Raw genomic sequence first — 710 nt, forward strand, 5'->3', positions numbered from 1 at the left:
GACATGTTGAACTGCTGTATGGGAGCCTTATGTAGTGAGCAGGGGATGTCTCTGGCATTCTTCAGCAGGAAGGGACTGCAGCCAACACTGCCGTGCATGAACGGGGTGGTCTCCAGCCAACACTGACATGAACCGGGGAGGTCTTGTCAAGCTTTCAGGTAACCATAGAGCCTGGCCTCACTCCTTGATGGCAGCCTTGTGACAGAATGGGTTTTAATCCAGAGACACAGTGAGATAATAAGTGGTTGTTTTCAAGTGTTAAGATTAGGGAAAAGTAACTTACAGTTACTTACTCCGGCCATTTACTTAACCCTCAAGACCTTTCAAGGTGAGATGCTATCACCTTGGAACTGCAAAGAAGCCCTCCATCATGACTGCATGCTTCAGTTGGGCTGAGCTTGCAGAGGAGGTGTCTACTCAGCATCTCTCCTGCCACCCAGACAAGGCGAGGCCATCATCACATATGATCAATGGCCAAAAGGAGACCTGGAGATGTCAGACTCTTTCAATCACAGAAGCATAGGACTTAGGCGCAGTCTCAGGTCTGTGACTTGAGCCTTGATCTCTTGATGGTGGTCATTCCATAAAGCAAAGGGGAAAAATAAATGTATATTCTGGTACACTCACATTATATTAGGATACCTGAAGTTTTAGTTCGGTAGGGTTGTTGTTGTTGTTGTTTTTCTTCTTCTTCTTCTTCTTCTTCTTCT

This window comes from Grammomys surdaster, unplaced genomic scaffold (assembly GCF_004785775.1).
Source record: "Grammomys surdaster isolate TR1022 unplaced genomic scaffold, NIH_TR_1.0 806, whole genome shotgun sequence".
Lineage (NCBI taxonomy): Eukaryota > Metazoa > Chordata > Mammalia > Rodentia > Muridae > Grammomys > Grammomys surdaster.